This window comes from Tenrec ecaudatus, chromosome 14, assembly GCF_050624435.1.
Source record: "Tenrec ecaudatus isolate mTenEca1 chromosome 14, mTenEca1.hap1, whole genome shotgun sequence".
Classification (NCBI taxonomy): Eukaryota; Metazoa; Chordata; class Mammalia; order Afrosoricida; family Tenrecidae; genus Tenrec; species Tenrec ecaudatus.
This window is the reverse complement of record NC_134543.1, coordinates 68,667,092-68,692,453: the sequence shown is the minus strand read 5'-3', so window position 1 is coordinate 68,692,453 and position 25,362 is coordinate 68,667,092. Positions and strand designations below refer to the sequence as shown.

General features: G+C 41.4%; 1 protein-coding gene and 1 pseudogene across 1 annotated transcript in view; both read right to left on the bottom strand.

The window, feature by feature from the left end:
• The window catches only part of SLC25A21 (solute carrier family 25 member 21), a 584,085-nt gene that overhangs the window by 392,849 nt on the left and 165,874 nt on the right, over positions 1–25,362 (bottom strand). The window lies entirely within an intron of this gene.
• Positions 18,119–18,910, bottom strand: LOC142426145 (small ribosomal subunit protein eS4-like; annotated as a pseudogene).

Genomic DNA, 25,362 nt, shown 5'->3' with positions numbered 1-25,362 from the left:
AGACAGTTATCTTATCAGAGCAGCAGCAGCAGCAGAACCAGGAGCCAGGACATGGAAACTTCCTAAGCCATGGAACAAGTAACGATAGGTGCTTTTGTGCAGGAGGCTGGTTTACAGAGTGGGGAGCCTCTGGATACTTAACTGGGAGAGTTGAACTTGCTGACCCATGGAAGTGCAGCTGACTGCCTTTAGGCTGAGGCTTCCAGGAGTAGGGTGCTTCTGGCCACTTAATTGAAGGAGCTGGGTCTGCTGACCCAGGAGCTTACGCTGAATACCTTTGGATTGAGGTTTATAGCAAAGATAAATTTATTTGGGCTTTTATTAATAGACTTGCTACATCTTTGTAATATGTCCTGATAAACAACTCAACCCTCAGCATTTCTCACAGCCATTATAACTTGTTAAATTCCTTAATAAACCCTTTAAGCAAGAATTTCTTTGTGAGTTTTGTGTAGCTATTGCAATGGATATTAGACCAGAGAGGTAAAATAGAGAACACTAGTTAACACATACAAAATCCTGTATTTTAGTGTGCATATGTGTGTTTTTCTTTTTCTCAATAGTATTTTAAATCCTATGTCACTGACTAAATTAATGATATTTTTAATTAGAATTATCAAATATCCCATGGAGGTTACTTATATTGTTTTTTAAGAAGTTGATAATGCTGCCTTTAAAGTAGACCAAATATATATATATTTATATTTATATATATGCCTCAGATATTACAATAAATTTGAGGCTTGCACTTAATTGTAAGCCCTTACCTAAGAACAACTAGTTCTCATTATGTGACCCTGATTGATACTGGCCCTCATGAAGAGATTGGTGAAGGTATGGGAGCCACAGCAAAGTGTGGTGAAGACACCAGATGGTGTGGGCCTATCAGAAAGAATTGTGTCTGGGATCTTAAAGGCTTATCTTAAAACAAGCAGTCATCTAAGTTAGGTGTCAACTAAGTCCACATGGAAGAAATACTCCTTCCAGCATGATCAATTATTAATATTTAAATCTATGATCATAGGGGGAGTGTCTTAGAGCAGCGGTTCTCAATCTGTGGGTCACGACCCCTTTGGGGGTCAAACGACCCTTTCACAGGATCGCCCGATTCATAACAGTAGCAAAATTACACTTATGAAGTAACAACAAAAATAATTTTATGGATGGGGGCATCACTACAACATAAAGAACTGTATTAAAGGGTCACGGCACTAGTTAAGTTGAGAACCCCTGGTCTTAGAGTTTACATTCTTTCTTGTTTCTTTTTTGTTTTGGGGTTTAAATTCTGAGCACTTTGTTTGTGGAAGGCTATGGATGACAGTGGCCCAGATCCGTTTGCATGGTCCCTATGTGGACCCTAAGCCCCCATTGGATTCCTTCAGTCCATTCTTTGCCAAGGATGTGAATAGCCTGTTCTAAGAGCACATTGGGTTAGTGTAAATACAGTTAGGTTAAAATTTAAAATCTTACCAGTTATTTTTCCTTTTGAATCATTTTTAAGTTGTTCTAATTTTTGTTTTTTTCTACTTTATTTTGTTTTGAGGGTTTTTTGAGCTTTATTTTGTATTTTGTTTGTTTGTTTTGTTTTTCTTTATATTACATCATGAAGAGGTAAATCTATAGAGCCAGTAACTAGAAGAATAGTTTCTCAGGGTTATGACAAGGGAGGTTTGGGGGAAATGGGGAAGTACTAATAGTGGACACAAGAATGAAGAAAAGGTCCTAAAGTTGATTGTTTGACAATATATTTAAAGCACTGAGTTGCATGGTATTCCAAAAAAACTGTTTGAGTTAGTTTATTGTGCCAACCTGGCCGATAAACACATGTGGGATTAATTGAAGGGCGGAAGAATAAATGGCTCATTGAGCCTCGCCTTTCTAGTTTTTGAGTCTCTTGCTTTGTGATGGTCACACCAGGGTGCAGCTGCCTTAGCAGTTCCCTGCTTCAGCTGGCAAGGCTCACTTCCTGCAAGACATTCCCAAGGAGAAGCCACATGTACCTACCCCAATGCAGCCCTGGGTGCTAGAGCAGCAGTATGGAGACCCCTGCCAGCACTGAGATGCTTACACTGACCCAGCTTTCCTCCTGCAGTCGGCATCATTGTCTCTGGTTTGTGAGATGGAGGAGGACTTTGTGGATTGGTGTTGGACATATGGGTTAATGTTAGACTTGTGGGCTTGGGCAGCACTGGGTTGGGATGTTTTCTTGATGCACACTTAACCTTTATATAAAACTCTCTCTTATACATGAGTTGCTGTGGATTTTTTCTCTAAAGTACCCAGACTAATACACTGTTTTAAAACAATACTGTAATAGTGGTGATCTATGAATAGAAGCAGGCTAAACAGGCATCGGAGGGAGAGTGAGAGTATACCCACAGATGTACATAGAACTGACAGAGTCTATTTGTGTATGTATTTTTGCTGCAAATATGTCCATGGAGGTGAAGCACACAGGGAGCAAAGTGATGAACACTTCTTAGACATAACAAAACTCTTTGGATGAGTTGCTGGGCCTGGGGGATATTGGCCATCACCCTAGGGAACATCAAGGTCTATTGGCATAACATAATTCACAAAGACAGTGTTCTACATCATATATAGGTGAGTAGCTACTGGGGTCTTCACAATTCGTGGGCAGTGAGCAGCCACCAAAGACGAGCCATTGGCCTATCCACCTCTAGAGGAAAGAACAGTGATGAAAATCAAAAGCTATCTGGAAACAATTCGTCCAGCGGCCTAGGGGACCATGTGAACATCAGTCTCCGCAGCCCTGAGGACCAGAACTAGAAGGTGCCAGGCGACTACTACCAACTGCTCTGAAAGGGGTCACATTAGAAGGCCCTGGCTATGCAGGAGAAGCGTGGAGAACAAAAGTCAGAATCATAAAAGTGTCCAGATTTATGGATCATCGAGACATAGGTGGAACTTTCAAGATCAAGGCCCTTAGTGACTCTTCAGAACTAGAACTGAACTCAGCCCTGTGGTAGAATAAGCAACCATTTCAGATCAAAAGGAGAGCCTTCAGCCAGTGAAAAGGAGAGTTGAGAAGGTTAAGCAAGGAGGAGGCAAGAACCAGGAAACACAGGGAGAAAGAGTCGGAGTTGAGTAAAATGTGTATGAGTTACTGAATGCAAGAGTGGTGATTTAACTCTGTAAACATTTCCCTGGCTCACAATACACAGTAAAAAAGGAAAAGAACTCCTCTTTTGGTTAAAACAACAAAGATTTTCTCTTTTCTATTTGCCACCTACTCCTCTGTTCTCCTCAGTGATCACAGACTTGTACTTCACAGAAGATGAATCATCTAAATATCCAATATCATTTAGAAGCAAGCCCGGGAAACATTCTGACCAAGCTAGTTAAAATTGGGTGAAATTTAAAATAAGATTATAAAGTACTACATATGCAATTATTTGGTTTCTTCCGTGACTCAAATTGACAGCAAAGATAAAACAAAAAATGCTTTGGTAAGTGATAGACCTGCTACAGCAATTCTAAGATGATAGTTGATGGATAATATATTTCTAGATATGTATGTAAGTTCTATTTCATGATGATACTTGTGTCACAAAATAGAGCATAATATGTAACATAGTACCACTATAAAACATAATACATACTTTCATATGTTATAGAATGCTACAATTACTAGTTTTGGATGACCAAGTTCACAGAGTGTTCATCATTACCTATTGAGACTTGCCTACCCTCAACTGTAAGGAGCCTGGGTGGCAGAGTGGTTATGTGTTTGGCTGCTAACCACAGGTCAGTAGTTCAAACCCACCAGTCACTCCTTTCTACTCTTGTGAAGAGTTACTATCTCAGAAACTCACAGGGGCAGTTCTCCCCTATCCAATAGGGTCCCCATGCGTCATCAGCATTGACTCAATGGCAAGGCATTGAGTTTGGAGTTTGGTACCCTCAACTAAAAGCAAATGCCTTTTCCCCAGAGAGACAGATGATCTCAATGCCTAAGTCATTCACTGAACATAGATCAGGCATCGTTCGAGCCATTGCATTACTATCTAATTAAGAATTGTTCACTGTTATCATGCAGTTCTTAGCCTTAAAAACACAGCTTACCTAACAATATACTATAATAAGTTAGATACCACGATGCTAGTACTTGCCAAATTCAAGTGTTTATCACTCACTTTGTTCCTTGAGTCACTCAAACAAAATATAAGGAGAGATCTTTGACCTCAGAGTTTACATTATTACAAAGGAAACAACATAGAGCACTATGTGGCAAACAAAACAACCAGCTGAGGAAATACTTTAAAAAACTCATTACACTGTGTTTGGATAAATAACTTTTTAAATGGTTCAATAAACAATAGTTCAAGAAGAAGAATCCAGGCCCTCAAAACCCAGTTTAAAATTTTTGTGTGTGTAAATCTCTAACATGTAGAGAGAGAAGAGTGCAGGCTAAGGCTTTGCAGGCCGAATCTAGCAAGTTCTGAGGGCACAGAGATCTAAAGTAAAAAAGAAGTGTACTCCCTGACCTGCCTGGAAGTTCATCCTTTCTCAACACAATGAGATTTCCTGAAGAAAACTGTTGTTGCCATCTGCTCACTGTCCCTCCTTGAGACACTATGTGAAAGAACCACTTGGTGAGGGCTGCCTTCCTTCTTTCTTTAACTGCTCCTTGTGAAGGGAGGGTAGGTTTACAGAACAAGTCATCAGCTGTACACTCAGGAACACACAGTTAGCTTCGGCTTATACAACGGACTCCCTCGTTGTAACGCCACTCACCCCACCTCCCGTTTTGTGCTCCTCCTCCTTTTGCGCCCTGTCCTGGGACAAGCGCTGCCCCCTTTGATTTCAAACAGTGCATGTACCTCAACAGTGTAATTGTTCCCCTTATAGACCTGGCTACTTGGCTGGAAATTGAGCCCCAGGGGTGAGTTCAGGTTCCGACCTGAAGGGTGACTAAAGGTCAGAGTTTTGCGGGTTCCACCAGCAAGTGTAGTCTCATTTGTGATTCTGCGTCTTGTTCTACATTTGTCTCCCATCCTACCCATGACCTTCTCATGTGATCCCTTTTAGAGAAGCTGGTAGTGGCAGCTGGGTACCACCGGGTTCTTCTGATCTCAGGACTACATGGCCCATCAGTCTGCTGAACCAGTTGTTCACATGTGTCTTTCTTCTGGATAGGGAGAGATTAATAGATGGCCAATAATGAGACTGATTATCTTTGTGCTTTATATTATTACGATTGACATCGGCATAACCTGAGACTATGATCCAGTGCCCCCAGGCCCAGCAACTCACTCCCTTGAGATGTTTGATTATGTCTAAGTTTTCATAACTTTTCACTGGTTAGAATTTCTTGGCTGTAATATTGATGGAAGCAGATCACCAGGTCTGTGAGCCATGGAGCTGATGATTGAGTTCAAACTCGAAACATTTGATAGCAGTTTAGTGTGTAACCATTGTACCAGCAAGATTCCTTTAAAGAACATTCCCATTGCTTTCTCGTCCAGTATACCAAAAGGTTAAAAATATTAAATATCCCCCCACCCCTGCTTAAGTAATTATATATATATATCCATATATATATGCATTGCTATTAAATCTGACTTAGGATGACCATACAGGGCAGAGTAAAATTACCCCATTAGATTTCCAAAGCTGTAAATATGTACGGAAGCTACAGCCACGTTTTTCTGTCAACTGATCTTTGGTGAGCAGTCAAGTGATTTCAACCACTGTGCTACAGCTACCAGGACTCCTTAACGAGCATTGACCCTATCATTTCCTGAAGGCTAGTGAGTATATCATTTGGGTGTCTTCAGGGCTTCAACAAGAGTAAGTTGTTGGCTACAGTGCAGTCCTAAAGTGACTGGCCTTCTTTTTTCTGGTTTTATAGACTGAGGTCACACCTCCTGCTAATGTAATAGTGTACGAACTGGGTATGCACAATGGCAGATGATTACTAATAAACTATTTGCCTCAGTCAGTGCTCAATATACTATTTCATTTATGAACTGAGTTTACTTCTTGCAATTTTACTGAATTGAACAACTAATTGCTAACCTACAAACAGCGTTCTATGTTTTCTTTTGGCCATCTTTATGAGTTTGTGTCATATGGAATTCAAATGTAATGATCTGATACAGTAAAATATTCTGGAAAGTGCTTCCAAAACATGGAAAATGTCTGTTACCAGCAACATGATATGATCTTATTCCTTATAGTTCACAAAGGACAGTCACCACCAAACTGAAGTGTAAAGAACTGATTTTAGAATCTTTTCTCTCATTTCTAAAGCATTTGTGGCATCAGGAAGTTTGTTTCAAAATGTACCATCACAGAAAGTGTGAGTCATTTAAGAAACATAATTATTCTCTTTGTATTATTCATAGTATCATTCTATAGGCACTCCTTAATAATAAGCTTGCAGTTCATAAAAATTATAAAATATTACTAAAAAATCTTAACACATGAGACATAACTCTATTTTCCTTCTGATGGGCTGCATAGAGAAACCAAGAAAGAAAGAAATACATAAGGAATTTATGAAGAATGGAATTTTAAATAATTAAAAATCATGCTATTTAATAGAATTATTTTTGAAATTGACTACTGCAGAGATACCTTACTGAATATGCCCCTTATTTAGGGTGGCACACTTGTTTCTGATATTTTACTTTTCCAAGTCTGTAATAAGGATTCTAATATCCTTAAAATTTTTCTCAATAGATCACAGGAATGGCTAATAGCCATCATAAAGTATAGCTGAGTAATACTCCAAAATAAAAAAACACCTTTCCTTTGAATTAAATACTAAGTCAGGAGCCTGGGTATCACAGGGGTCAAGCATTAGACTGCCAATCACAAGGTCTGTGGTCCAACATCACCAACTATTCCTGAGAGAAAGATGGAGTCCTGCTCCCATCAAGATTTATCATCTCGGGAGCCCTTATGACGCCCCAGGTAACAAACACTGTGTCACTCTGAGTTGGAATCAACTCAATATCAGTGGACAAGTTTTACTGGTACACTTACAAAGTAAAAGAGAGAGTTTTAAAAGAAGTATTTTTATCTTCCTTCAGTTGAACACAAGCCTTTGAGACATGGTATAGAGTCAACTAGATTGAATAGGCTTTCCCATACATTTTCAGTGATTAGTCCATGTTGCTGAGTTCACTTTCCAAGTATTGCTTCTTTCTTTCCCTTTTCTTTTAAACTAAAATAGATACAGATGGAAGGAAACATAGTCTGGCTGCTATGGTTCTGACTTATTTCACAAATATTTTTCAGTGTTTACTGCCTACCAGACACTGACCTATGTGCTTTAGTACCTGGCAGTAAACAGAACAGACCATCAGAGGCTCATATTACCTCTGTCTTTCTAACTGCAGAATCTCAAAATGGTGGCAAAACCAATTGGATTCTAGATAATATATGCCCTCCTTCTTTGTCCATCAAGGTGATTTAGGTGACAAAGAATTGCAAGGTCTCTGGCATGTGTTGCTATTTATGACAATGTTTGAAAGACAGGGACTAAAGAAGAAAGTGTCAAATAATGTGCCAAAATGTGTGTGTGGGGGGGTGGAGAGGGCAAGTTATGACATTCCAGAAGTTCCTTTGGTTTCCGGATTCTTACTGAGGCTGCGCATGCGTTTAGCAGCTGTGCAGTCAGGAAATGAACGTGCAATACCAGCATGAATGGAAGGCCTTATATTCTGAAAAACAAAAACAACCCACACTTTCTCGCGTCCAGTGAGACTGATTGTCATTGAGTCAGTTCTGACTCGCAGCGCCCTACTGTGCAAAAAACCAAAATAGTGCTGATAATGAGCCCTCTTCACAATCACTGCTACGCTTGAGCCCATCCATGCAGCCTGTGTCCATCCATCTTCTAGAGGGTCTTCTTTCCTTGCTTCCTCCACCTCACCAAGCAAAGTGGGACTCAGCCACTATTACTTACAAGTTTAGCTTAGGGGAGGTGAGACAGAGTTAAACCTGGCATTCAGGTATCAGGCATCATCATAAAAAAAAATCTTACCATAGTGAATGAAGGGGGAAGTGCAGAGTGGAGACCCAAAGACCATTTGTCGGCCACTGGAGATCCCCTTGCAGAGGGGTCTAGGGGAGGAGTGAGTCAGTCAGGGTACAACGTAGCACCGATGAAGAATACAGCTTTCCTCCAGTTCCTAAATGCTTCCTCCTCCCCGCCAACTACCATGATCCGAATTCTACCTTGCAAGTCTGGATAGAGCAGAGGTTGTACACTGGTGCATATAGAGGCTGGAGGCACAGGGAATCCAGGGTGGATGATACCTTCAGGACCAGGGCTGTGAGGGGTGATACTGGGAGAGTAGAGGGGGAGTGGGTTGGAAAGGGGGAATCAATTACAAGGATCTACATGTGACCTCCACGCTGGGGGACAGACAACAGAAAAGGTGGTGAAGGGAGACGCCGGATAGGGCAAGATATGACAAAATAATAATTTATAAATTATCCAGGGCTCATGAGGGAAAGGGGAGCAGGGAGGGAGGGGAAAAAAAAGAGGGCTTGATGCAAAGGGCTTAAGTGGAGAGCAAACGCTTTGAAAATGATTAGGGCAAAGAATGTACAGATGTGTTTTATACAATTGATGTATGTACATGTATGGATTGTGATAAGAGTTGTATGCGCCCCTAATAAAACATAAAAATAAATAAATAAATAGCAACATCTAGCACACACAAAAACAAAATGAAAAGAGGACTTTTAAAATCTCCCCCTTACTGCCCTGCTGTTATCAGCTCTTGGCTCATGATGGTAGACCAAGCTGACCAGGTTTAAAGTTGATATACTATTGAAGAAAATAATGGAAAAACTGAGATTGTTCAAAAATCTCACACTCAATCTCTCCCCTCCCCTGGGAATCAACATCTGAATACTAGACCCCTAACTTTTGGCTGATGAGGGACTTTAAAAACAGAACTACCAATATCATACTGGCCTCAGCATTTGGGGGGAAAAAGTTGGACTAAAAGTATCTCTAACAATCAGAACCACTGAAAAGACAGACCAAATAAAATAGAAACAACTAGATAATCTGGCCCAGATGTTCAGAATGCAATTTTACTATTATTATAAATAATGTTTACTTAAATGTCACCAATTCCTTTGTTTATCATCTTTTCTTTCATCTCAATCCTTTATGATCATTTTCCTTCTTGAAGTATAAAATGTGTTTTTCAAAAGTTCATGTTGTAAGTAGAAGGGTTTTTTTCATCATGAATTCTGGTTTTGAATGGAAATATCTTTATTTCACTCTCATAAATAAAAGATAGTTTTTCTGGTTACACAAGTCTAAGTTGACATCACCATAAAGATTTTATTCCATTACGTCTTGGAATGCTGGTACCTATTTTTAGGTCTTTTTCAGCGAATTCATTAGTTTTTCTCTGGCTATTTGATAGTTTTTCTCTTTGACATTCTGTAGTTTTATTGTGGTAATTTTATTACAGTTTTTTGGGGGGGGGAAGAATTCTCTTTGTGATTTAGTGGTGCTACCTACCTTCATTAGTTGAGGTATGAGTTCTAAACATTAACCTTTTTATTCTTTCTATTCTTTTTATTGCTATTCTGCCAATTTGCAGCCCTGGTGCCATAGTGGGTTACTGGTGTCTTTTGGCCGGCAAAGTGTGCAGCTTGAACTCATCAGCTGTTTGAGAGAGAAAGATGAGGCTTCCTATTGCCATAAAGAAGTGAGTCTTGGAAGCCTACAGCGGCAGTTCTAGTCTGTCCTGTGTGGGCTGTGAGTTGGGATCAACTCGATGGCAGTGAGTTTGGTTTTTTGGTTGGGATTCTCCCAATTATATCCTCGGGCTTACTGTTTTGCTTGGATCTTTTTCTGAAGAGAGCCTAGTAAGATTTGAGACAAGTGTATTCTTGAGAAAACCGAGCTGCTGTCATACACTAGTAGCAGCAAGACGAAGATTTCATTTGGAATTAATCCGTATATACTATGAACTGGGACCTCAGCAGCCATGCTGTTTGATATACCAAATTCACACCAACCACGGGGAAGGCTGTCTTTGTCTTGTCCTATCGTCACTCTTAACTGCACTCTTCTCAGACATACTCTTCTCAGACATACCCTTGTTTGCTCACTCCCTTAGTATAGCACGGGTGTCCTCACCTCATTGGGTCTCTGTCCCACCTGGCTGTTGGGCTGCTTCTGTGAATGCGTCCTTAACTGTACTTTGCTCTGGGACTGTGAAGGCCGACAGTAGTGCTGCTTTCCTAGGGAGAAGATGGAGCCTAGACGTGACCAGTGTGAGATCCTGCAGTTCGCTTTAGAGAGAGAGGATCCTGCTTCGTTTGGGATTTTAGGTTAGCAATCCCATGTTGCTGCAAGTTACCATCTAAGTCTCCTGATCCTGTTATTTACTGTTGGCATGTCTAATTGCAGTTCTCTAGGGTATAGAGAAGGGAATTTTTTTTTGGGGGGGGGAGAAGGGGTCGTGGGGGTGGACGAGAAGAAAGGTGTTTTTGTGCCTGTTTTGTTTTGCTTGTTTTTGCCCTTGAGGGCTTTCCTTGACTTCTTGAAATCCCAGAAATGCTTTGAAAGTTTAGTTTATCATTTACTCAGGTTCAGTTGGAGTATCTCATCTGCCACCCTTGGCCTTTATGAATCTGAATTTTTATTGGAATTTATCTTTTACAAAACTATTAATGCCCTTGGAGCACCATGAGAATCTCTGCTACCATCTTGTTGCTGTTTTAAGGCAGAAAAAAAATGAGGCTAGAGAAATTTGGGTTAACACTTATGATTTTGGTCTCAGCACAAAGTTGGGATTATTTCAAGTTATATTGTGATAAGTCATTTTTAAATTCATAAGCATAAGGTGAATTAGAATACATTTGGTCCAGTCCCCTTAGTTAACACATGTGGGAAAAGCTGATAAAATAGAGAGGAAAGATTATTTCTACTGTAAATGGAGTTTGGGTACATTTGTTTACAATTAGGATACTGGTCTCTCTAGTCTACCATCCCTAATTTCTCTCCTATGTTTCTAACAAAACTCTAGGATTCCTTTCTTTTTCTTACAAGAATCTTTTAAATATATTTCATATTCCCTAATAAAATTATTATGATGTACCTAGGGAAGGCCACAGCACTTAAACCAGCAGTTCTCAAGCTGTGGGTTGTGACCCCTTTGGGGCTCGAATGACCCTTTCACAGGGGTCGCCTGATCCATAACAGTAGCAAAATTACAGTTATGAAGTAGCGACGAGAATAATTTTATGGTTGAGGGGGTCACCACAACATGAGGAACTGTATTAAAGGGTAGTGGCATTAGGAAGGTTGAGAACCACTGATTTAAACCATAGCAATAAGAATAGGTTTTAGGAGGAGCTGATGCCAGCGGCTTAAGTGGAGAGCAAGTGTTTTGAGAATGATGAGGGCAATGAATGCACAAGTGTGCTTTACACAATTGGTGTATGCATAGATTGTGATAAGAGTTGTATGAGCCCCTAATAAAATGATTAAAAAGAATAGGTTTTAAGGCGTGGCCCTAAGCAATATTTGCCCTCATGAAGAGATCACTGAAGATCCTCGTGCCATAGCAGATGGTGCCTGCTAGTAGAAAGATTACCACCGAGGGTCTTAAAACAAGCAGCATCTAAGTGAGGTGTCAGCAGAGTCTACTTGGGAGAAGCACACCAGCTTGTGTGATCCCAGGATTATAAGCTGTAAAACCCAAGACCAGAAGAAGGAACTGTATTAGAATTTAAATTCTGAGCACCTCGTGTGTAGAAGGCTCTGGATAACAGGGAAAGCCCATAATCTATTTACAGGGATCTCACATGGCTTAAGCTTCTGGAGAATCCCCTCTGACCATACATCAGGGATGTGATAGCCTTGCCATCACACCGTCTACTGGAAAATGGATTGATGTAAACGTAGTTAGGATAAAATGTAAGGCTATCATTTATTCTCCCTTTCGACTCATTTTCAATTTGTTTTAGCTTTTATTATTTTCTACTTTCTTGTTGGATTGAGGGTTTTTGTGTTCTACGTTGTTACGGCTGTTGGGTTTTTTTGTTTGTTTTTGTTTTGGTATTTTTTCTTTACATGAAATCCAGGATAGATAAACCACTAAATTGTATGGTATGTGAATCATATATCAGTAAAACAAAAAAGTTTAAAAAACATAGTATCATTTTAGAAAATATTTAAATGTACAGAAAGTATAAGTGAGATAAACTATAGGAATAATCCTACTACCTAGAATTAACTTTTGTTAACATTCTACTCCGTTTAGTGATCATATTACTTATTTCCATAGCTGATATCACACCATATACTTTTTTCTTCACATAATACAGCATTAATATTTCCTCACCTCATTAAAATGCTTATAAGTACTATTTTGATACTATATAATATTTCATCATATGAATGTATTTAAGTATATGGAACTATTCGCCTTAACTAAGCATTTGGACTATTTCCATCTTTCCTACGATAAAAAGGCCAGTTCTTAGAGAAGGACATTATGCTTGGTCCAGCAGAGGGTTGGAGAAGAAGACCCTCAATCAGATGGATGAAAAGTGGCTGCAACACTAGACTCATACACAGCATCAGTTTTTAGAACATCACAGAACTGGGTAAGGTTTCATCCTGTCGTACAGTAGGATCACTAAGCTTTGGAATCAACAACATATTTATGTTGCTTCCACTTTATGTACTGTACAAAATGCCCCAAAAAACATTGTCGCCCATTTGTCCATACTAGTGGCTATTTCCACAGGACAACCTCCTAGAAGTAAATTTCCTAGGACAAAGTTGTGACTATAATTTAGACTCTCAATTTCCAGAAAGATAATACCGATTTGTACTCAGGCTTAACAAGGTTGATCTCATCATAGAGTCTTCATGGTTCTTCTATATGAATTAAACTGCTTTGGGTGATATAACTTTCCATTCATTTTCTGAAGCTCCAAGTTAAAGGGCTCTTGAATAATGGGGTATGAATGGACAGTATCCCTCTGAGTACATAGGGACCACAAAAGCATCTGGAAAGTCTTACTTATTCTTTATTTTTTTAAAATAAATCATTTATCGGGGCTCAAGCAACTCTTATCACAATCCATACATGCATCCATTGTGTCAAGCACATTTGTATATTTGTTGCCATCAGCATTCTCAAAACATTTGCTTTCTGATTGAGCCCTTGGTATCATCAGCTCCGCATTCCCCACTTACCCCTCCCTCATGAACTCTTGATAATTTAAACATTATTATTTTTTCATGTCTTGCACTGACCAATGTCTCCCTTCACCCACTTTTTTGTTGTCCATCCCTCTGGGAGAGGGTTATAGGTAAATCATTGTGATCGGTTCCCCTTTCTCCCCCCACCTTCCCCTTACCCTCCTAGTGTCGCTACTCTCAATATTGGTCCCAATGGGTTGATCCATCCTGAATTCCCTGTGTTTCCTGTGTACATGCTCTGGTCTAGCCAGATTTACTAGTTCCTCTTCCATTCCTTGTGGCAGATGGTTGTGTAAGGAGATCACAGATTCCGGAGTGAGACACACTTGTTCTGCTCTATACCACCTGATCAGCTGTGCAGTCTTGGATAAGAGAGGTAAGACTGTTTGAAACTTATCTTTCTTTATCTATAAAGTGTATTACTGATGCCTAGTTCGATACTTAGATTAAATGTAAAAGTACCTGATAACTTTGTATAGCCTTAATATCAATTGAATCCCTATACTTACGCCTGATTTATGAGCTAATTTAAAATAAAATGGTGTATTTCTTCTATAAGTCACAATGTATACACAATCTTTCACCACTCTTGTGACTGAGGAGCAGACACATTAGGTGCTTGGATGCTTGTAATGTGGAAGCACGAACACACAAAGCCTCCAGAAGCTCCTGTAAGGCAATGTACAGGAGATCGAAGCCAAACAGGATTCCTAAGATCTATTTCATGATGTTGTCATGGAGAAGGTCAGGATGTTCTCTGAACACAGGAATCTTGGGCACGGAGTTAAGTGTTCCTTTGGCCGACAGCACTTACCCTTGGTTGTACATCTATATTCTAAAAGCTCTGCCAAGACCTACCGAATCGCCACAGGGTGGGGCTGGGGTATCTATAATATTTAAAGCTCTCTAGCTGATTCATTGCCAACACTGAGGTTCAATGGATAATATGGTTTATAGATCCTGGAATAGAAGAGCTGGAAGTGGCCATCTAAACCTATAATTAAACACTGTTGATTTGTAGATTATGAACTAAGGCTTGGAGAGGTTCAATTGCTCACTAAACATCACATAATTTGGTAATAACAGGACTCAAACCTAGAATCCTAGCACATTGCTGGAGTATGTTTAACAGGCGTATTAGAAGGCAAGCTTGTCTCATAGAAAGCAAAAATCAAGTTTTAGAGAGTAATTGCCACCATTTGGTAAGGAGCCTTTATTGCTTTCTTTTTAAATTATCACATTTCCTAGTGTGTGCAGGATGAAGAAATCGGAGCTCCCTTCTCACCTGGACGAAGGGCCCCAGTGGCTGCTTCGCCATTTGCTATCCCCCAGGAAGGGAGTGGCCGCTGCAGCAGAGCAGGGCGTTTTTTCTTCTCCGACAGAACACTGCTCCCTTTGACCTTTCCCAGCTCTGGACGCTGTTTGAAAGTCTTACCGACATGCTGTTGATGATGTCAAAAAGGTGCTTCGCTGGCTACCACCTCGCCCTCCAGAGACTTTTTAAAATTTCTAAACTGTCGTTCTTATGATAGCCACAAATGTTGTGAACAGCTCTTTTGAACATGCGCTGCTTCTGTCCTCGATGCCGAGAAGGTGGCGGGCGATGCCGCTCCGCCGTCGGGTACCTAATGAGGGGGCGGTGATGCGGAAGACCTTGGATGGGAAAAGGATTTTACTCACCAAGTTTGACTGTTTATTTTTGACTGTGGACAGCCTGTTAATGAACTTTTAATCACGTTATTTATGAAGTCTCAGCTAAGATTTTGTTTGAACTTTAAAAGGCTTCCAGGAAAAAAATACCTAACCATACAAAAATGCCCGGCTAATCTTTATTCATTTGGGGCTATGTTGGGAAGCACTGGGGCCTAAATGAGCGCTTAGAGACCCGGTTCACAGCTGAGACGTCCGTAGCATTTACAGTGGTTCTGGAGACTCTTGCTGTCTGGACCTACGGCTCCTTCTCTCCGTATTTTTCTTGGATTGTGTTTGCAACCAACTGGTTGTAATTGACCCTCTATTGGGACAAGTTAGGATATGAACATATGACTTTCTTTTAAAAAGAAAGAGAGAGAGAGAACAAGAGAGGGTGACCAAGAAAAAAATCATCATTGATATTTATCTTAAATTTCTTTCATTTCCAACTCTTCTGGCAGCAAGTCAAGGTGCTGTCATAGAGTGGAGCGCTCACGAAGGGGTTCCTGAGCAAGGGCACTGGATTGAACCCAGAAGCACACAAGAGACAGGAATAAGGGAGGAAAAAATGCCTTCTGGCCTTTAGGATACACAGATGCACACAATACCTGGGTCTTGCCTTAAACTTCAGAACTGTTACCCAAGATTCCAAGTGGGCATTCTCCCTTAGGGGAATTGGTCACAGTCCAACCACAATACAGTGGACATGAAAATCTGTCTACTCTTCCCAGAAAGTAAAACCCTGTCAAACTACACACGCCTTTCCACTCTCCAAATGCACTGCTCCAGAGGACTCCCCGTGGAACTAATCTGGGGGTCATCATCCACTGATGAGGCCCCTCCCTGCTCCATAAATACAGCCTCAGAAACCCCGAGGAGCACTTCTGCTCGATCCCAAAAGGTTGCTGTGAGTCAGAGTGCACTCAGTGGTCATGAGTTGGGTTTGTGGTCCCTTCAGATGCTCCATCTCCCAGAAAAGAAAAACCCACCAAGGTGGTACACCCTACATAAGAGGTTTAAAATCCTGTTAGTTTAACCTACCATGGCTAGTTTGGAGAGAAAGAGGAGAGATGTGGAAATAATTCTGTGTTTGGTGCATGAGATGCTTATAAATTTATCCCCCAAAGAAGCCTTCATTACCATGGCTACAATACAATTGCAAAGCAAAGAGCTGATCTAAGCTACAAATTTTAGACCAGCCATGTCACAAGCCCTAGAATTTTATGATAGAAAATTTGGAGTCCCTCTCCCTACCCTCATGTGCTGGAAAAGAGATCAGCGTAAATCATTGTATTAAACAGCTTACAGTCTTCCCTTAAAGTTGACTTTTTAAAAAGTTAAATACTTGGGATGCCTGTTTTATGTCACAGTCCTAATAGAGTAAATAGTCGCAGGGAGCATTTTCACTCATTAGCACCGCAAGACCAGCACACACACACCCAATGGCTTCACCTGGGTAGGAGCTGGGAGCGCTGCTTTCTTTAAAAAGCTGTGAACTGCAATGGCAGGCGGCCCCTCTGTCACATTGCTGAGCAACACTCAACAGAGGTGGCCGAAGACCACTTGCCGCAAGGTCCCGGTTCATCTCAGTTTGGGCTTCTCAAGCTTCCCACTGGCTTTACATTCTGCCAGACTGAGCAGACAAGAGGTCTTGGCATACAGCGTTGAAAACCCATGGGTTTGGCTGCTGGTTAACAAAGAGCACATGGAAGCAAGTACTTGGCGCCACTGACATTTGAAAAAGCCCTGCTTCAGCGCTGGGTTCGATCAAGAGAGCCAGCACTCTCTAGTAATAATAAACCCAGACTCATCGGCAGGCAGTTGGTCCTGACTCAGAGTGGCTTATAGTATGAGCTAAGCAGCCCCTCTGTGTTTCCAAGACTGCACATCCTTACAGGAGGTGAAGCCTCATCTTTTGCCCACAGAGTGGCTGGTGGGTTTGAATTGATGACCTTTAAGTTGGCAGCCCAACTATATAACCCACAACCACCACTAGGACTTCTAGTCATAATAGTAGCCAAGAGTTTTATAGTACTTCATCCTGCTGAGACCATGCAAGCATTGCTTCATGACTCCCTCACAAAAACCCTAAGGGGGAGGTTACCTTCATTTCTATTAAATTGATGAAACTAAGGAAAGATGAAAAACTTAAGTCACATGCTACAAAATTACATTGCTAAGAGTAGAGTCCAAATTCAAAACCAACTAACAAGCACACCAATGCTGTCAAGCCAATTCTGACTCCGGAGATGTATAGGGCTATGGTTTTCATGGCTGTAAATCTGTATGGAAACAAACTGCCACTTTCTCTCACCAAGCAGCTGGGTGGTATGTTTGCATAACCTTTGGGGTAGTAGCTAAGCACTTCATCGCTTATCATGACTGCCTTCACATCAATTGCAACTCATCAAGACCCTGTAGGACAGAAGAAGCTTGTTCCTTAGGGTTTCTGAGACTGGAAAATTATATGGGAACAGATGACCTCATCTTTCCCCTGCAGAGCAGTAGGTGGGTTTGAACTCCTGCTCTTGTAGTTAGCAGTTCAGTCCTTAAACCACAGTACCACCAGGGCTCCTTTATGGCACCACGATATCTCCCGTGCTCCTAAATTCAAAACCAGAGCCACCTAATCCAAAGTGCATGCTCTTAAACGAACACACAACATAAGGAAGTTAATAATCACTTCTACACTGCCGTCTCCTAAACTGGGCTAGGCTGTTCCAGCTATTTCCCTTGCAAGGTAGATACATGGATTTTAAGACTGACAGACAGACATTCAGACATATGCCAAGAGCAGACCAAAGAAACCAAATGCTTCTCAGGCTTTCAGGAATGAAATCAATACCTTGGAATTGGTGTAGCTGAAATTCAGTGTCTGAATACACAATAAGAAAGGTAAGCATTGGCTTAGCTATGCTTATTTACTAGTCTGTAGTAAATCATTTCATTTTTTCCTATCAAAAATCCTGCTTTGGGGTATAACAGATGTAAGAAGAAATGACAAGAGTGGGCATCTGACCAGCTATGCAAGGGGGAAGAAACAAAAATCAAACTTCACCTTGGCATCACCAAGGCAGAGTTCTTATGAGGATGAATTCAGACATGCCCCACCCTATCAGTTTTGGGGGATGTTTTTGGCAATTAATTATGCTCTATTTATTATTTTAGAGACCTCTTCATTAGCACCACCTAGAGATTATCTCACCCGTGGCTCTGTTTGGCAGCCAGTCTCTTGTCTCTCTCTTCAGTAATGGTGAGGTAGATACCTATTCCCTGGGGAAGAAAAATCCATGGTTTGTTGCCTTTTCTAATAACGAAGATGTTGGAAAGCCGGGTGGCAAAGCTATTGCCATGGGCATCTTTCCCACGAACCACATCAAACGAGCCAGGTGTCTCTCTCTGTTGGTGATCACACCAGTTCTCCCCAGGTTAGCACCTCCAGCCACCATACACACATTACCAGTGTCGAGTGTGATGCAATCAGTCATCTTTCCAGTCTCCAAATCAATCTGAAGGGTGTCACTCCCCTTGGGGAGAGGAGGGATCACGAGAGCAGAAGGTGCGAGCATCGTGAGTCGCCAGGTGGGGGATTCCTTTTGTGCCCACAAAGATCTTTTTGCCTTTACACAATCTGTGCTTGCTCTCCTCGGCTGTAACACAATGAACAGCCAAGCGACCTTTGGTGTCATGGATGAGACGGAAATTCTCTCCGGTCTTGTCAATGCCGATGATATCCATAAAACCAGCAGGGCAGGTTATATCAGTTCAGGCCATGCCATCAATCTCAACGAACCACAATGTGCAAACATTTTCTAACTTTATCTCCTGCTAGAGCATACTGAAGTCTATTTCTTAAGAAGATGATCAGTGAAGACATTTCTCAGCTTGTGGGGACTGGTGGGTGGGCAAAGCAAACACACCAGTCAGTTTGTCCAGCATCCAATGCTGTGGAGCAGCCACATGCTTAAGATGCTTCTTGGGACCACGAGCCATGGCTGCGCTGAGTACAGAAAGAGCACCTGACTAGTTCTGACACCAAGTGTCCCTCCCACGGCATTCTCTACTTTTCAGCTGCTTACATAACTCAATGCAATGGCCACACAAAGCTCACAGATAATATATGATTGTGAAGTTTATTAGGATGTTAACAGTTATAACCGCTCAGGATACAATTGTTCAGACTGGACAGCTTCTTCTTAGCCATGCCCCCAGGCAGAACTCTTTCTGCCCTTTGGCCTGTCAGCCACATGGCTCATTGGCCTTGGGTCTCTCCCTGCAATTTTACAAAGTATTCATTCATTCATTCATTCATTCAGTTAGTTCAGGTCCTTTATTAACCAGTACACAATTACTTGTCTTCTAGTTCATCGAAACAATAGATCAGACAACACTTGCCACAGTCATGTCTATCAATGTTGATACAAACTCCAGCACCACATTCATCTCAAGGGCACACTCCCTTGAGGCCACTGATCTTTTGCTATTTTCACCCACCATATAGTATTTTAAGGTGGCCAGCTTAACCTTCTTTATCAAATGCATGTTCTTCTTGGGAGTTGTGTAAGATTCTTCCTTTTCTTAGCACTAACACCAAGTCTCAACACAAGATGAAGAGTGGACTCCTTTTGAATGAGGCAATCACACAAGGTAGATCCATCTTCCAGCTGCTTGCCAGCAAAGATCAGCCTCTGCTGATCAGGAGGAATTCCTTCCTTATCTTGGATCTTGGCTTTTACATTTTCTATACTATCCAAGGGTTCAACCTGAAGAGTGATGGTCTTCCCCATTAGGGACTCTACAAAAATCTTCCCAAAGGTTTTTTTTTTTTTTTTTTAAGCTGCCAATAAAGGCCTAAAGGGCACAACACCCTGCCATAGGCCTCAGTCTAAAGGGCCTATGTTCTAGTTCAGTGGGTAAGTAAAACCTAGTTCCCTCTATTAAATGCCTGAGGGCATCCCATTCCACAAGCCCGCCTCCTGCTGAAAGGCACTCAGCTTTACTTGGTCTGCGGACTGGAAGCGCACTGCTCTGTTTCCTGCTCTGGCTCTTCCTGCTTCTGCTGCTGCTCCTGTTCCTCTGCAACTCCGTCAGTGTCAAAGCTGTCTCCTGGATCCAGGGAGTCCAATGCACAGGGATCTGCACACCCTGCTGTTTTCGAGATGGCTCATTTTATACCCAGCAGGATGGCAAGCACACTTAACCCATTCACAACCACTCACAGCTGAATCACATAATCCAATGAGAATCTCTGGCCACCACACCCACCCCCCACGGCACTTTCTTAGCCAGCTCTAGCAGGAAGATGAAGGCCCTTTGGCGGGAGTAACAAAGGCTATGGCTAGAAAAGCCACATTAAATATTTCACTGCACCACACCTGGCATTCTCTCTGAACTCCATAGCACGCTCCTGCAGAATCAAGGCTCTTTTCAAATGTACAATCCTTGCTTACTTGGGACCTGCATTTGTTTTCACATGAGATTGCATGCCATATGCCCTTTTCTGCAGGGGTGATATTTTAGTTTGGTATTCTATCAGCGGTGTCTCCATTGCTCATTTACCAAGGAGCTCATTCTATTCTCTATTTCATATGACAGCAATAGTCAAACAGCATTAATGATTTAGTAAGTATCTACATGTATTAGGCTGTTGGCTGGGGACACTGCAAATTGCCGGGGGGGGGGGGGGGGACAATGAATTGGCACTCGTAATGATGTCATCTCCATGAATGTCCTTCTCAATTGGTGGCGCCAGCGACTTCACAAAGATGACAATCCCTGAGTGGACAGGTCAGCAAGAGGTCCTACCACTCCCTCCACTCCGAGATGTTAATAATAGCACCATTCCTTGGACACTGGTTGGAGAAAGGGGCCTTTTTACATTGGGCTCAAACCCTGAGTCAGCAACCGAGACACTGTTAACCATGCAAACTAGCCCCAAATGGCCTTTCTGATTATTGGTTAGCATGCAGGTGGCTTGGAGAAGAGAAGTACAATTTTAGAATGTTCGTTTCTGTAGCACAAGAAAATAATAACGTTCTCCCCCAGGAACTCGTTTTGCTATAGATTTAAGGGCATAATTTGTTACAGGCAAGACATTTATAGGGCTGCGTTATCGAAGCTAGGATCATCAAGAAATTCTATCAGAAGACACAATGTTTAAGCATAGATCTAATTACTGCAATCATTTCTTTTTTGTTTCCTTTGCCGAGATCCACTTAATCCCATCTCTTAGTGTGGGCACAAGCTGACAGTTGTATGACAAGGAATGTTTCCCTTTGTAAAAACCCACTTCCTTTCTGTGTAGTTTTAGCCTAATTGAAATGTTTCCTATTAAGCTCAATCAAGGCAACAATTACCTAATTACTCACTGTGCTTTTCAAGCCAAAAATGTGCCTAAGCTGGTAGGCTGGAGCGAGAGAGGACATATTTATTATTGCTTTTACATTTTCCTGTTTGGATTTTAGACAATAATCATAAACATTTATTCCTGGTCACCAGAATATGTCTAATTAATAATGCCATTTTCTACAGAATTGTCCTACTCACTGCAGACCGCAGCCCCTTGCCAACTATAGCCCTGTAGATAAAGTGGTCTTTAAAAGTCTGGTGGTTGTGCTACATGCGTGCTGTCACCGGAGGAGGTTAACAAGGCAGCGTCTAGTGCAAACAAATCGTGAACATATATTCAATAATTTCAAAGTCAGGATTTTTATGGCTTTAGAAAATAAAAAGTGCATTGCTTAGATTTAATTGAGAAAATAATTTTTATAGCATCACTTTAAAAGAACATGTATCCTGCCTGTCTGGATTTTCCCCTGAGAGAAATCCCTAAGGTCTCAAGATGATCACAACCAGTCAACAACACAGGTGGTCCACACTTTTTAGGTATAAATTAGAGACATATATATCACTAAAACCAGAATTAATTTTAGAGCGAGTGACCCTCTGAGGTCACTCCTGATTGACTCCATTTTGATTGGGGGGGTGTATGGCAGCACAACAGACGAATTGAGTCTGAGCGACTGATATTTTCATTTCCAGGGAATACATTTTATCCTCATTTTCATCTGAAATGCTAACTAGTGTGGAACTAATATGGTCCATTACATGGGAAAAGATCCCCAGAAAACTTTAGTGTGAATTTATAACGAGGGAAAGAAACACTTCATCAATCCCCTAACAGTGACCACTTGATAATATTTCACCTAAGTTTAGAATAACCAAGAAAATGACCATACCAAAGGAAAAATCAGCAAATTATAATAATAAATCTACAAGGAAAACTTTCCGTTTGCTAGAAGGCAACGAGGACTTTTGCTGCGTTGTGTGGGTAAACAGAGGGGTTCTGTTTGTTGTTTATTCTCTTTCCCTAATGGCGCATGAGCTAAATGCGAGCAGTGACCTCGAGAATAACGAGTTCTCGGACAAGGAAGATGTTGCACTTTTTAATAACTGATTTATCTCAGGTAAGCCATAACTAATAAGAAATTACGCCTAACCGGTCCTGCATTGTGGGTGGGAGAAATGTACTCTCCCAAACTAGTTGTTACATCACCTGTTTTACAGTTTGGGAAAAAAAACAACAACCCACTGCCATCGGGTCAATGGCCACTCCTAGCCGTCCTTTAGGGCAGGGTAGAACTGCCTCTGTGCGTTCTAAGACTGTAACTCTTTGTGGAAGTAGAAAGCCCCATCTTTCTCCATGGAGCGGTTGGAGAATTTTAACTTCAGACCACGTGGTTAGCAGCCCAACAGGTCACCACTACCCCAGGACTCTAGCACAGGTTGGAAAGAAGTGTCAAAATAGAAAACGCATGATCTATTTGCAGGTGGTACCACCATTCAGCATTCTTTCCTGTCTCTTCAGGGCAGGAGGGAAAGCACAAAAGGAAGAGAAACAGGAAAGAAATCCACTTCATGAAGAGCATGGGGAGAAGAAGCAGGCATTTCTTTGGCTGGCTCTGATTTGGGAATTCGGGAGTTTGTGATATACTCCATAAAATGGATGGGGACGGAGTTTGTTTCTCTATGTCATTACTCACTTCCACGGCCGAAATAACAAGGCTCAACATCTTGCCATAGCTTGACCCCATCCTGCTGGGCCCTCTCGGCAGCTTTGCACACTCTGCTGTCATGTGCATCCAGTCAATTCTAGCTCGTAGCGCCCAGTAGGACTGGGTAGAACTGCTCTATCGAGGTTCCCGGGAGCGGGTCACCATGTTTTCTCCAATGGAGTGGCCAGTGGTTCCAACCAGCCACCTTTCTGTTAGCAGCCATGTGCATTACCAATGCATAAGTAGGCTCCTTTACACACTCTAGAAAAAGAGCAAATTCACTTTGCAACTGGGAAGAGCGGGAGCCTGAGGCTAGCAGCTGAGCCCATCAAGGTCTGGCCGCAAAGACCAAGCGGCAATCTGTCCCAACAGTCTAGATGGGCCCTTGGCTGACTCTGAACAGCCCAGGGGTCTAGTCAAAGGAAGGTACATTGAACTTGGCAACACCTTGATGCGCCAACCAACTCATAAACCTCCCACTTAGTGTCCAGCATTAAGCAAAAGAAAACAAGCCATTAAACCCAATGTGGTCCTTGTTTTTAACATTATTTAGTGCTTGAAATGTTCAAGTTGAGTTGCTTTTGCCTTTATTTCACCCTCTTACTTTGCACCAGTTCTCATATTTCTATCCTTCCTCTACTGCAGTAATTCAATAGAACTAATTATGGCTTTAAAAATAGTTAAATAAGCAAATGACTGAAGTTCTCTTTCCGTTTTTCCTGATGCTGGGTCAAATGGCTCCCCGAGTTTGTCTGAAACGATACCTTTAAACTGCAAGCCCTTGCAAGTCTGGCCTGAGTCTTCTCTTGAGAATTTTTTCCTTTCTGACATCCTGCTGTACTTCACAAAGTGTGTTGAAGCAGTGCTATTTTATCCAACTCTAAAGTAAGGAATGGCTGGGAAGATCTTAGGATAATAGAAGCTTAGCGTGAATATCCCATAATACCTTCATTATAATTATAGTCTCCACATATATTCTTTTATGAATACTTTTTCTATGTCAAGCAATTTTAATATCTTGCTTATCTTCTGTTATTTTGCTTTATGGCTGACAATGCAGTATTTTTACAATACTGCATGTTTTGGCAGAAGGAATGTGAATAAAATAATAACTTATGCTCTGTTGTTCTAATAAGACCAATTAATGAGTAGTACTTCAAGTCTTCGACTACAGATCATGAGTTTCTCTGATAAATATCATGGTTTGAATTTCATCAGTCACCTGAACGTTTAAAAATCAAAATGTTTCAACCCAAAGGGTACCTAAATGTTAGGTAAAATCAAATCTTAAAAACTTATCACTTGTTATTGACCAAGTTAAAAAAATAAGTCATAAAGTTTAAGTCTTATAAAATGTTGACATTCCTGAGGGATCAGCCCCAATGCCAACTACGTGGACAGGCACCCCTCCCTCCCGAAAAATTTACTTCAGAGGACAGCACTGAAGTTACAGCTCTGGGAAAGGGATACGTCTGATCAAAGCACATGGGAGCAAATGAAAGGGGAGGAAGAGAGAGTGGAGCACATCCTGGCCCACCAGGCCTTGGGGACAATATCCCTGTTCAGAGCAGTCAGTGCACAGAGAGGACCATATGGCCGGCCCCACCAGAAGACATAACATCCCTCATGACATCTCTCACTGTCCCCCTATAGACACTGTGGGAATTGCACCCAAATTGACCCCACCACACCGAGGCAAAACACTAAGGGTGTGCAACAGAGCAGCAAGGGGAACAGAACCAGGAAGCCCAGAGGGAATATCAAAAATAGACTTTTGGGGCAAGGCATGACACCCCATCAGACTCCACAGGAAAACACTCCTAAAGGTAAAAAAGCAGACCTTGTACTATTTACAGGCTTTTTTTGTCACTGATATTTGTTGTTGTTTTCTTTTGTTGCTTTGTTTTCCTGTCTTATTTTTGTGCAAATTATTATCTCTGTAGGTCTATCTAATTAAGATAGGTGGGATAAACAACCTGGAGGAGAAAACAATGGGATCAACAGTTCCAGCGCGATATGGGAAAGGGTGACACAGGGGAAAGGAAGTGGTGTTAAGAAGCCCAGGGACAAGGGAACAACAAGTGATCCAAAATCATTGGTGAGGAGGGTGTAGTAGACCTGGCAGAGATTGATCAAGGGCAATGTAACTGAGAGGAATTACTGAAACTCAAATGAAGGCTGAGCATGATAGTGGGACAAGAGGAAAGCAAAAGGAAATAGAGGAAAGAACTAGGAGGCAAAGGGCATTTATAAAGTTCTAAATACAGGCATGTATATATGTAAACATATTTATATATGATTATGGGCAAATAGATCTATGTGCATATATATATGTATATATATATATATATATATAGGTTTAGTATTAAGGTAGCAGATGGACATCATTGG